Here is a 12,289-nt window from a genome sequence, read left to right as displayed (position 1 = left end):
TTTCATTTACTTCAGTTACAGGTTCAGTAATTTCCATGGCATCAAACTGTCTCCTTCAGTGGATAAATTCAGTGGATGAACACACAAAAAAGAGAAAAGGAGCCGTCACTCATGCCTTTAATCCCAGCACTTTGGGAGGCCGAGGCTGGGGGATCATCCAAGGGCAGAAGTTCGAGACCAGCCTGGCCAACATGGCGAAGCCCTGTCTATACTAAAATACAAAAATTAGCCGAGCATGGTGGCACAGGCCTGTAATCCCAGCTACTTGAGAGGATGATGTAGGAGAATCATTTGAACCTGGGAGGCAGAGGTTGCACTAAGCGAGGAGCATGCCATTGTACTACAGCCTGAGCAAGAGAGTGAGACTGTCTCAAAAAAAGAGAAAAAAGAGAGAGAGAGAGAAAAGAGCTTAAAGCTTTGAAAAGACCTCCAGCAAACAATTTATAAATCCCAGGGGTTTTTGACCTGGCACCCCTGTCAGGCAACCAGAAAATTCTTCCTATTCTAAGAGCCTTTTGTGGTGCATTGTAGGCAACAATTTGGCATGAGCCATTAGAGGCCAAACCAGGTGATGCTCATTACGGCATGGCGTATATACTCCACATGGCATGATACTCATAGTACATATGTTCAATTCCTGTCAAGGTGACTCAGAGTTTAATCTCATGGTCTCATCATTTAACATCAAAACATAGCATGTGCCCATGCCATTACATGTACTTCAAGTATTTCCTGAGAATTTATGGGCTGTGTGTGTTCATGTTTGTGTGTGTGTCTCACAATATTATAATTTGTCTTTTAGTTATAAGGATTACAGCATTCTCCAACTAGTAAAGAATAATGCTTGACAAATATTAGGAAAGATCCTCAGGGCGCAGTGGCTCATGCCTGTAATCCCAGCACTTTAGGAGGCCCAGGTGGGTGGATCATGAGGTCAGGAGTGCAAGACCAGCCTGACCAATACAGTAAAACCCCATCTCTATTCAAAATACAAAAAATTAGCTGGGCGTTGTGGTGGGCACCTGCGGTCCCAGCTACTCAGGAAGCTGAGGCAGGATAACTGCTTGAACCCAGGACGCAAGAATTTGCAGTGAGCTGAGGCCATGCCACTGCTCTCCAGCCTGGGCGACAGATTGAGACTCCATCTCAAAAAAAAAAAAAAATCCATGTATTAATAACGAAGAAAACTGCCACCATATAACTTGTCAAGGCAACTCATGAACTTTTAGATTATTTGCATGCATATCTTTCAATATGTACATATGTTGTTAATTTCATGCAGAAAAATAAATCTGTATTAAAAGTGGATGACTGTGTACACTGTGGTTTGGATCAGACCAAGTGTGTATTTTAACAAACCTCTCAGATGCATGAATTCATTTGAATGTCACCAGTACTAAGTCTTATATGTCAACATTTCACACCTTCAATATAAATAGAGGTAAATCTTAGCATTCAGCCTCTGGAAAATTACTTTAGTAAAGTGGGCAATATCAGTTCTTTGTTTAATTTTTTACAGATACATCACTACACATTTATTTAAAAAGATCACGAAGAGACAAAGACACCAGAAATTACGGCAACCTAACATTTTGCTCAATTTATGTAAACAATTTCCACTCTTAACCATTTGCTTTTGGTTTCCATTGGACTGACATGTAATCCACACAACCTCATCAAGCATTTCCTGTTTTTAAGAACTCAGTTTCTGCACAGCCAAGTCTTCCCATTTTTACTCTTTTCACTCCACATCATATCTGCAGTATTTTATTATGATATCAAATAGTCCTGTAGTATTGGGGAGAAACCTTAGGCTTCCATGCCTAAGGAGAGAAGAAAAAAAAAAGCTCACCACTAAAGTTCTTGGAGAAGAGCAAATCTAGGCACCAGGCCATGTAATTCTTGTCCTGATTCTCTACTCAGGTTTCCTGAGAGTTTTATTCTGTGTTCTGACTTAGTCAGTAGGCCTTATATGTAGAGGGGGAGGATGCTATTTAGTTGGGCTCTAACATAAGGGTCCAGATACCTCTCAAGCCTGACAAGATGCGCACAGCCATACTTTAATGGACAGAAATACAGGAATGACTATAAATACTAATCAGATTGATCACAGGATTTTGTCGTATGGTTTCATTATTTAACATTGAAATACAAATATTTTCCAGCGTCATTAAACGGCTGTCACACAGGACTGTGCTCTATGATTTTCTTGTGTATGTATCTTATTGTTTTTCAGTTAGGAATCAGTCCCATACTTTCTCATTAGTAACAAAGACATGAAATTTGCAAAGAAGTTAAAAATAACCATGTGCTGATCAAAAGAAAAGCAATGTCATAAAACTGTATTAAACAATGATAACTGTTTTCCCTATTTACTATAATTTTTTCAATATGCAGATAAAAAGTTCTCTATATACAAACACCACAATAAATTTAAATTTTAATCGAATTTAGCTATACGTAAGGTTGAAGAGTTGAAAGTTTCACATCTTATTCCTGAGTTTTTTTATTCCCATAAGAAAGTTGAAATATCTGAATTTTAGACAATAAAATATTGGCAAAAAACGTCTTGATTGAACTGTTCATCAAAACATAAGTTCTCAATTTTCACGTTTAAATCTAAAAGACATATATTTATACACACATAAAATATAAATACATGTTTATATGCAGTATAAACATATGTATTATACATACTTACACCTAGAAAATTAGAATTTTTAATTTTTCTCAAATTTTTCTTTTTTTTTCTTTTTTTTTTTTAGACGGAGTTTCGCTGTTGTTACCCAGGCTGGAGTGCAATGGCGCGATCTTGGCTCACAGGGTGAGACACTGTGTAATATATGTGTGTCTGTGTATGTGTGTGTGTGTGTGTGTGTGCATATAAATATACATGGCATTTAAAATATTGTAATATACCTACAGACAGAAATAAATGTACACACACATCCGACCCAGTTTACTTTAAATATAATTGGATGCATACTGTTTGAAATTTTGAACAAAATTTCAGTATTGCCTTATACTCCCTGAATATATATACATCCATATATAATTTTGAGTGCTCGAAGTTTTGTTTTTTTTTTTTTTTTTTTGAGACGGAGTTTCACTCTTGTTACCCAGGCTGGAATGCAATGGCGCGATCTCCGCTCACCGCAACCTCCGCCTCCTGGGTTCAGGCAATTCTCCTGCCTCAGCCTCCTGAGTAGCTGGGATTACAGGCACGCGCCACCATGCCCAGCTAATTTTTGTTTGTATTTTTAATAGAGACGGAGTTTCACCATGTTGACCAGGATGGTCTCGATCTCTTGACCTCGTGATCCACCCACCTCGGCCTCCCAAAGTGCTGGGATTACAGGCTTGAGCCACCGCGCCCGGCTTTTTTTATATGTTACTCTAGAAGAACTTTAACAATTATAAAGTAGAAATCATGCTGGGTCTCATATAGTGAGAAGAAATAATCACTTTTCAAATGTTTGTGCTCGATGTCGTCTGTTCCCCATGCACATATAGTATGGACTTTTATAACCTAATGTTCAAATTCCTCTGTAGTACAACTGTTTTTGTTTTTCTAATGTTAGATATGGGGTTTCCTTATGTTGACCAGTTTGAACTCAAACTTCTGGTCTTAAGTGGTCCTCCCATTTTGGCCTCCCAAAGTGCTAGGATTACAGGCATGAGGCACCAAGCCAGTCCACCTTTCACTTAGCTTGTTTCCAATTTCATGCACTGGTTATCTATCCCTTTGATATCTGTCTTTACTGTTGTACCTTCATCTACTCAACTTACCACCTGAAGGAGACCATCTGATACCATGGAACTTGCTGGACCTGTAACTGTGTGAAGTAAATCATACCCAGATAGATGCAGTGAAGATGATATTTAATTCATGAAAAAACCAAGATTCCTAATGAGCATGGGTGATTTAAGCCTCATTTTGTTTTTAGATGGAAAAAACAAAAAATTCAACAGTAAGACCAGGTTGCACAAAACTGGACAAATCTCCAGGCAGCCATGTTTGGTGGCGCCTTTATCTCTGGTTTGCTTATTTCACAGAGGAAGGGCAGGAGAAAGGGCTCAAAGAAAGGGCTTCACTGAAAATGTGGAGTACTAATGTCACCGTGAGGAAATCCTTTAAAGACAGAATACTCCACTACAGCCTCCTTCCCAGAAAGCCTCGCTGTGGAGAAAAGGTTGATTTGTGGGTAGGTGGAAGAGGCTTAGCCTCTAGGCGAGGTCTTCTTGCCTTCTCTAACGCTTGAAGAGAGACCTAGACATTGGCGGGATCTTGGTGTAGAACCTGTAGTGTGAGGGGCTTGGACTGCGGAGTGTGAGGGTCTTGGAGTGAACCAGCAGCTGCCAGGCAGTACTGGCACAGGAAGTCATGGGGCGGGGCCTCGGTTGCTCCAGGTGTGGGGAAGACAGCAGGAACCCACTCAAACATACATATAGGTTCTTGTGGGTATCTGTCTCCTGTTGTTGCCCCTCAGAGCAAGAGCCAGCAGGCTTTCACATGCTGTCATCTCGCAATGGGTCTTTGGCTCTCTGGTAGCATCAGCACTGCCCACAATCAACAGGGTTATTCCAAGGGAAGTTTATAGGCTTTGCTATTAGAACCTTCACTCTCCAGATTCTACACAAAGATAACACCAATGTCCAGGTCTCTTTTAAGGCCTTAGATGAGAAAGCAAGGACTCCCAGACTGGAGGCCAAGCCTTTTCCACCTCTTACCAGACCAGACCCTCCCCAACAAGTAGTCCTCACAAGAAGGCTGTAATGGCGTAGGGATTTGTAAAACGACATCCTCGAGATGGCAGTAGTGCGCCAGATAAACTAAGAAGCCCTGTTTGTAACCCCCCGCTTCTCCCGCCCTTACTGGCTGAAAAACCACCACCCATTGACAAATGTGCCACCAAATATGGATGCCCAGTTTGGAGCCAGCTATTCTTACAGTTGTACTTTTTCATTTTGTTTCCCGCTTGAAATTAAACCAAGGCCTACACCACCTGCCCCCATCAGGAATCTTGTTCTTGTTAGTAATCTTGCTCTTTCAAAAATTAAATATCCTCCTGACCTAGTTTGCGTGGGTGTCATTTACTTCAGAGTTACAGGTCCAGTCATTTCCGTGACATCAAACTGTCTCCTGCAAGGGACAAATTCGGTGGATGAATGCATAAAAAGGAGAAAAGGGCTAAAAGCTTGGAAAAGATCTTCTCCAGCAAACAATAAAAATCCTACTGGTTTTTGACCTGGTTCCCATGTCAGACATTCAGGGATGGATGGTTCATACAACTTACCAGGGCAACCATAGAACTTGTCAAGGCAACTCATGAACTTTTGGATTATTTCCATGCATATTTTTCAATATAAACATAGATTGTTAATTTCATGCAGAAAATAAATCTGTATTGAAAGTGGATTACTGTGTATACTCTGGTTTGGATTAGACCAACTGTGTATTTTAACAAAACATTGAAAAGTGTGAATTAATTTGAATGTCACCAATACTAAGTCTTATATGTCAACATTTCATGCTTTCAATATAAATAAGGATAAATCTCAAAATAGGACCTCAGGAATATTACTTTAGAAAAGTAGAAACTATACATGACTACATGTTTCCAAAAAAAAGGCCACGAAGAGACAAAGACAGAAACTATGGCTACATAACATTTTGCTAATTTGTGTAAACATTAATCTTAGTCACTTGTTTCTGGTTTCCATTGGAGAGTAAACTGAGATGGAATCCACTCACCCTCATCAAGCATCTCTTCTTTTTAAGAACTCAGTTCCTGCACAATGAAGTCTTCCCATTTCTACACTTTCTCATTCAGCATCATATCTGCAGTTTTTTATTATGATATCAAATAGTCTTGTCATAACGGAGACAGAGCATAGGGATCCATGCCTAAGGAGAGAACTTAAAAAAAAAAAAAAAAAAAAAAAAAAAAAAAAAGCTTACCACTAAGGTCTCGGAGAAGAGGAAATTGAGGCACCAGGCCACGTGGTTCTTGTCCTGACTCCCTATCCAGGTTCCCAGGGAGTTTTACTCCATGATCTGACCTAGTCATTAGGCCTTATATGTTGAAGGGGAGGCTGCTATTTAGTGGGGCTCTAACATAAGGGTCTGGATAGTCTCCAGCCTAACAGGACACACACGGCCCAACTTGAATGGACACAAATATAGGAATGACTATAAATTCTAATCCAATGGATCGTAGGATTTTGTCTCATGGTTTCACCACTTAACATTGGAACAGAAATATTTTCCAGGGTCATTAAAAGGCTATGACTTACGACTGTGTCCTATGACTTTGTTACGTATGCATCTTAGTGCTTTTCAGTTAGGAATCAGTCCTATATTTTCACATTACTAATGAAGACATGGAATTTGCAAAGAAGTTAAAAGTAACGATGTGCTGATCAAGAGAAAAACAATGGCATAAAACTGTGTATTAAACGCTGATAATCGTTTCCATATTTACTCCAATTTTTTCAATACACAGATAAAAAGTTATATCTATACAGTCAAACACCACAATAAATTTATGTTTTTGTTAAATTTATCTGTATATGTAAGTTTGAAGAATTAAAAGTTTCACATCTGATTCCAGAGGAGTTTTTGGTATTCTCATAAAGAAATGGCAGTTATCTGAATTTTAGACAATAACATATTTGCAAGGAATTTCCTGACTGGAAATTCCTCTATTCCTCAAACCCTAAGTTCCCAATTTGTACTTTTAAATCTAAAATATCTATATATAGACATACAGATTTATTATTATTATTATTATTATTATAGACTGACTCTCACTCTTTTGCCCAAGCTGAAGTGCAATGGTGCAATCTTGGCTCACTGCAACCTCTGCCTCTTGGGTACAAGCAATTCTCCTACCTCAGCCTCCTGAGTAGCTGGGATTACAGGCATGCGCCACAGCATCCAGCTAATTTTTGTATTTTTTGTAGAGATGAGGTTTCACCATGTTGACCAGGCTGGTCTCGAACTCCTAACCTCAAGTGAGACACCCGTTTCTCACTTGCAAAGTCTTGGGATTACAGGTGTGAGTCAACATGTGCAGAATAACATACATATATACACAAATATATAAATACATGTTTATATGCAATATAAACATGTATTTTATATGCTTATACCTCTGAAAATTAGGATCTTTAATTTCTCTTGAATGTTTATTCTTAATTCTAACCTTAAAATTTTATCTTTAAAATTTCAAAAGTAAGATAACAAAATTCAAGAAATGATAGTTGAAATCGGCATCTCTAACATTCAGTTACCTAAATGTGTAACCTAAGAAAACTGTATGCTGGACGTGGTGGTTCATTCCTGTAATCCTAGCACTTTGGGAGGCCAAGGTAGGCAGATCGCCTGAGGTTGGAAGTTCAACACCAGCCTGACCAACATGGAGAAACCCCGTCTCTACTAAAAATACAAAATTAGCCGTGTGTGATGGTGCATGCCTGTAATCCCAGCTACTTGGGACATTGAGGCAGGAGAATCGCTTGAACCCCGAAGGTGGAGGTTGCAGTGGGCCAAGATCATGCCATTGCACTCTAGTCTGGGCAACAACAGTGAAATTCCTTATAAAAAAATTCTGTAAGATGGATGCATTCGCACAACTCACGTGCAGGTAGAGTGCTTCATTAGTGTCTCTGTTTATAACAATGAATTAAAGATATGAATTTGTTGGCCAAAGATACCATCTTCAAACATATACCCATTATAACACCAACCATGATTAAAAACATATAAAATTGGGCAGGCACGGTGGCTCTACTAAAAATACAAAACTAGTCAGGCTTGGTGGAACGTGCCTGTAGTCCCAGCTACTCAGGAGGCTGAGACAAGATAATTGCTTGAACCTGGGAGGTGGTGGTTGCAGTGAGCTGAGATTATGCCACTGCATTTCAGCCTGGGCAGTAAGAGCGAAACTCCGTCTCAAAAAAAATAAACAAATAAATAAAATGTGGTAGGTATTATCATCTGTTTCTTATGCATATATAATGCAGACTTTTATAAACTAATGCTCAAATTCCCCTGCACTATAACCTTATGTATAGATATACATATCATTTTAGATATGGGGTTTTACTATGTTCATCAGGCAGATCTTGAACTCCTGGCCTCAAGCAATCCTCCCATTTGGGCCTCCCAAAGTGTTAGGATTACAGGCATGAGGCACCCTGTCCAATCAACTTGTAGTATAATTGACAAAACAAGTTTTCTTCACTAATAACTTGAGTACTTTTCAAATATAATTAATGATTCATGGAAATAATGATAGGCTTAAAAGTACTGGCACTTTTTAAACTGAGTTTGCAAAATCCATATAACATAAAACTAACCATTCACCATGCAGTGCAAGCATTACCACTGTCTAGTGGCAACTTGTTTTCATTACCACAAAAGAAAGCCCTGGACCGATTAAGCACTCATTCCTCATTCCACTCTCTTCCCAGTCCCTGGCAAAATCTCATCACTTTCCCTCACTACTGATCATCACAATAAGTGGCCTTGTTCGTCTTGCTTCTTTCACTTAGCATGTTTCAAATTTCATGTATTGCTTATCTATCTCTTTGATATCTATCTCTTCGATATGGATCTCTGTTGTTGTACCTTCATCCACCCAATTAATCACCTGAAGTACACAATTAGAGGCCATGAAACTTACTGGACTTGTAACTGTGTTAAGTAAATCATACCCGTATACTCTCAGTCAGTAGTATATTTAATTTCTTTCTTTCTTTTTTTTTTTTTTTTTTTTTTTTGAGATGGAGTCTGAGTCTCTCTCCCAGGCTAGAGTGCAGTTGCAGGATCTCTGCTCACTGCAGCCTCTGCGTCAGCCTCCCCAGTAGCTAGAATTACAGGTGGGCGCCACCACACCTCCCTAATTTTTTATATTTTGGGTAAAGACAGGGTTTCAACATGTTGGCAGGCCTGGTTTCGAACTCCTAACTTCAAGTGATCCATCTGCCTGGGCCTCTCAAAGTGGTGGGATTACAGAGCCACTGTGCCTGGTCAGAATATACTTAATTTCTGAAAGAACAAGATTCCTGATAAGCATGGGTAGTTTAGACCTCATTTTGTTTTCTGATGAAAAAAAATAAACAAAATGTCGACAGTAAGATCAGGTTGCACCCAACTGGACAAATCTCCCAGCCATGAAGGTTAGTGGCGCCTTTGTCTCTGGGTGGAGTTTTTTCCAACAAGAAGGGTGGGAGAAAAGGGCGCCAACATAGGGCTTCTTTGAAAATATGGTGCACTACTGCCACCGTGAGGAAATCGTTTAACAGTGGAATATGCCATTTCACCATCCTTCCCAGGAAACCTTGCTGTGGGGGAAATTCCGATTTCTGGGAAGGTGAAAGCGGCTTGGGCACCAGGCTAGGTCTTCTTGCTTTCTCCTTTAAGGCCTGAAGAGAGGCCTGGGCATTGGCAGTACCTTCATGTAGAACCTGGAGGGTGAGGGTCTTGGAGTGAGGCAGCAGCTGCCAGGTGGTCCCGGCACAGGAAGTCGTGGAGTGGAACCTCAGTTCCTTGTGGTGTGGGCGGGACTGCAGGAACCCACTGAAACACACATGGAGGCTCTTGTGGGCATCTGGCTCTTCCTCCTGACCCTTGGAGCAAGAGTCAGCAAGCTTTCTCATGCTGACATCTTGCTATGGATCTTTGGATCTTTGGGTCTCTGGTAGAATCAGTACTGCTCACAATCAATGGGGTTATTCCAAGGGACATTTACAGGATTTGCTATTAGAACCTTTACTCTCAAGGTTCTATATCAAGATACCGCCAATGTCCAGGTCTCTTTTAAGGCCTTAGACGAGTAGGCAAGGACTCCCAGCATGGAGGCTAAGCCTTTCACTCCTTACAAGACCACATCTGCCCCAGCAGGTAGTACTCACTAACACTCTGTAATGGCGTAGAGATTCCTTAAATAACTTCCTCGTGATGACAGTAGTGCTCTAGATATGCCAGATAGCCCACCTCGGCACTCTTTTCCCGCCCTTCCTGTCTGGAAAAACGCCACACATAGATAAAGCGCCACCAAATGTAGATGCCTTATATTTTGCCCAGTTTGGAGCCAGCTGGTCTTACTGCTGTGCTTTTTCTTTTTGTTTTCCACTTGAAATCAAACCAACGCCTAAACCACCCGCCCTCATCAGCAATCATGTTCTTTCAGAAATTATTCTCCTGACCTAGTCTGTGGGGGTTTCATTTACTTTAGAGTAACAGGTCCAGTAAACTCCATGCCATCAAACTGTCTTCTTCAAGGGATAAATTCAGTGGATGAATTCACCAAAAAAAGGGGAAAAGGGCTGAAAGCTTGTAAAAGATCTTCTCCAGCAACAATTTAAAGATCCCAGAGGTCTTTGCCCTGGCTCCCCTGGTCGGACATCCAGGGAGTTCTCTATATTCTAAGTGTCTTCTGTGGAGCATTGTAGGCAACAATTTGGCATGAGCCATTAGAGGAGAAACCAGGTGATGCTCATTACTGCGTGTCCTATATAGTCCACGTGGCATAATACTCATAGTTCAATTCCTGTCAGGGTGACTCAGAGTTTCATCTCATGGTCTCAACATTCAACATTAAAACACAGCATGTTCCCAGGCCATTACATATTCTTCAAGAATTACCTGAGAATTTATGGACTGTGTGTGTTTGTGTGTGTCTCAGAGTTTTACAATTTGTCTTTTAGGTATAAGGATTAACTACTAAATTAAAGAATAATGCTTGACAAATATTAAGATTAGTCTATGTATTAATAACAAAAGAAAATTGCTACCATACAACTAGTCAAGGAAACTCAGGAATTTTTGGATTATTTCAAGGAATCTCTTTAGATATGTATATACATTGTTAATTTTATGAAAAAATAAATCTGTATTAAAAGTGGATTACTGTGTACACTGTGGTTTGGACCAGATCAAGTGTGCATTTTAACAAACCTTTGAGGAGCGTGAATTCATTTGATTGTTACCAGTACTAATCTTATATGTCAACATTTCATCCTTCAGTATAAATAAAGGTAAATCTTAAAACTGGGCCTCAGGAACATTACTTTAGAAAAGTAGCACTATCAACTTTTTGTTTGAATTTTTACCGATACATTACTTTATGTTTCAAAACAAAAGGCTGTGAAGAGACAAAGACATCAGAAACTACGGCTACCTAATATTTTGCTCAATATGTGCAAACAACTTCCACTCTTAAACATTTGCTTTTGGATTCCACTGGATATCGAACTGAGATGTGATCCACTCACCCTCATCAAGTATCTCCTCTGTTTAAGAACTCAGTTTCTGCACAACGAAGTCTTCCCATTTCTACTCTTCTTTCAGCATCCTAACTGCAGTGTTTTATTATGACACTAAATAGTCTTGTAGTATTGGGAACAGACCTTTGGGATCCATGCCTAAAGAGAGAAGAAAAAATAAAGCTTAGCCCTAAGGTCTTGGAGAAGAGCAAATCTAGGCACAAGGCCACGTTGTTACTGTACTGACTCTCTCCCCAGGTTCCCCGGGAGTTTTACTCCATGTTCTGACTTAGTCAGTAGGCCTTATACATTGAGGGGAAAGCTGCTATTTAGTGGGATGCTAACATAAGCATCCATATAGCCCTCACGCCTGACAAACATGCATAGCCCTATGTGAATGGACACAAATACAGGAATGACTATAAATTCTAATCAGACAAATTACAGGATGTTGTCTCATGGCTTCATTATTTAACATTGGAACAGAAATATTTTCCATTGTCATTAAAAGGCTATGACTGGCCGGGTACGGTGGCTCACACCTGTAATCCTAGCACTTTGGGAGGCTGAGGTGGGTGGATCACTTGAGGTCAGGAGTTCAAGACCAGTCCAGCCAACATGGTGAAACCCCATCTTTAATAAAATACAACAAAATTAACAAGGTATGATGGTGCATGCTTGTAATCCCAGCTACTCAGGAGGCTGAGGCAGGAGAATTGCTTGAACCCAAGGTGGAGGTTGCAGTGAGCCGAGATCATGCCACTGCACTCCAGCCTGGGCAAAAGAGTGAGATTCTGTCTGTCTCAGAAAAACAAACAAAAACAAAAAAAGGCTGTGACTTAAGACTGCCTCTTATGACTTTGCTGTGTATGTATCTTACTGTTTTTCATTTAGGAATCAGTCCTATACTTTCTCATTAGTAATGAAGATGTGGAATTTGCAATGAAGTGAAAAATAACCATGTGCTAGCCAGGCGCGATGGCTCAAGCCTGTAATCCCAGCACTTTGGGAGGCC

General features: G+C 40.1%; 1 long non-coding RNA gene across 1 annotated transcript in view; it reads right to left on the bottom strand.

Annotated features, from left to right (window-relative positions):
- Positions 1-3,371: 3,371 nt before the first annotated feature.
- LOC141582784 (uncharacterized) overlaps positions 3,372-12,289 on the bottom strand; it is an 88,247-nt gene continuing 79,329 nt past the window's right edge. Inside the window, exons 11-12 of the long non-coding RNA XR_012515659.1 lie at positions 11,284-11,433; positions 3,372-5,920 (exon numbers count right to left, since the gene is read on the bottom strand). This is a non-coding gene — a long non-coding RNA (uncharacterized LOC141582784). The remainder of the gene's footprint in view (positions 5,921-11,283; positions 11,434-12,289) is intronic.

This window comes from Saimiri boliviensis, chromosome X, assembly GCF_048565385.1.
Source record: "Saimiri boliviensis isolate mSaiBol1 chromosome X, mSaiBol1.pri, whole genome shotgun sequence".
Classification (NCBI taxonomy): Eukaryota; Metazoa; Chordata; class Mammalia; order Primates; family Cebidae; genus Saimiri; species Saimiri boliviensis.
Note: the sequence above shows the minus strand (reverse complement) of the source record. Positions and strands in the feature narration are given on the sequence as shown.